The sequence below is a fragment of the Mus caroli genome, chromosome 8, assembly GCF_900094665.2.
Source record: "Mus caroli chromosome 8, CAROLI_EIJ_v1.1, whole genome shotgun sequence".
Taxonomy (NCBI): domain Eukaryota; kingdom Metazoa; phylum Chordata; class Mammalia; order Rodentia; family Muridae; genus Mus; species Mus caroli.
The window spans coordinates 93,010,604-93,011,172 of record NC_034577.1 but is presented as its reverse complement, the minus strand read 5'-3'; the positions used below and the strand labels follow the sequence as shown (position 1 = coordinate 93,011,172).

The 569-nt window shown below is 37.8% G+C and overlaps 1 non-coding gene across 1 annotated transcript; it reads left to right on the top strand.

Annotated features, from left to right (window-relative positions):
- The first annotated feature begins 389 nt into the window (after nt 1–389).
- LOC115031864 lies at nt 390–496 on the top strand. Its single transcript, XR_003837501.1, has one exon. It is a non-coding gene; the product is annotated as a U6 spliceosomal RNA (small nuclear RNA).
- The last annotated feature ends 73 nt before the right edge of the window (nt 497–569 follow it).

The following is a 569-nucleotide window of genomic DNA, read 5'->3' as shown; positions in this document are numbered from 1 at the left end:
GGATTTATTAAATTGAACCATCCCTGCATCCAAGGGATGAAGCCTACTTGATTATGATGGATTATCATTTTGATGTGTTCTTGGATTCAATTTGCGAGAATTTGGAAAGGAAGAACTCAAAATATCACTGTTTGCAGATGATATGGTGGTATACTTAAGTTACCGAAAAATTTCACCAGAGAACTCATAAACCTGATAAAGAACTTCAGCAAAGTGGATGGATATAAAATTAAACAAATCAGTGGCCTTTTGCTACTCAAAGGATAAACAAACTGAGCAAGAAATTAGGGAAACCACACACTTCACAATAGTCACAAATAATATAAAATGTGTTGGTGTGACTCTAACTAAACAAGTGAAAGATTTGTATGATAAGAACTTCAAGTCTCGTGCTCGCTTCGGCAGCACATATACTAAAATTGGAACGATACAGAGAAGATTAGCATGGCCCCTGCCCAAGGATGACACGCAAATTCGTGAAGCGTTCCATATTTTTATGGCTAAGATCAAAAATTCAGGTGACAGCAGATGCTGGCGAGGATGTGGAGAAAGAGGAACACTCCTCCATT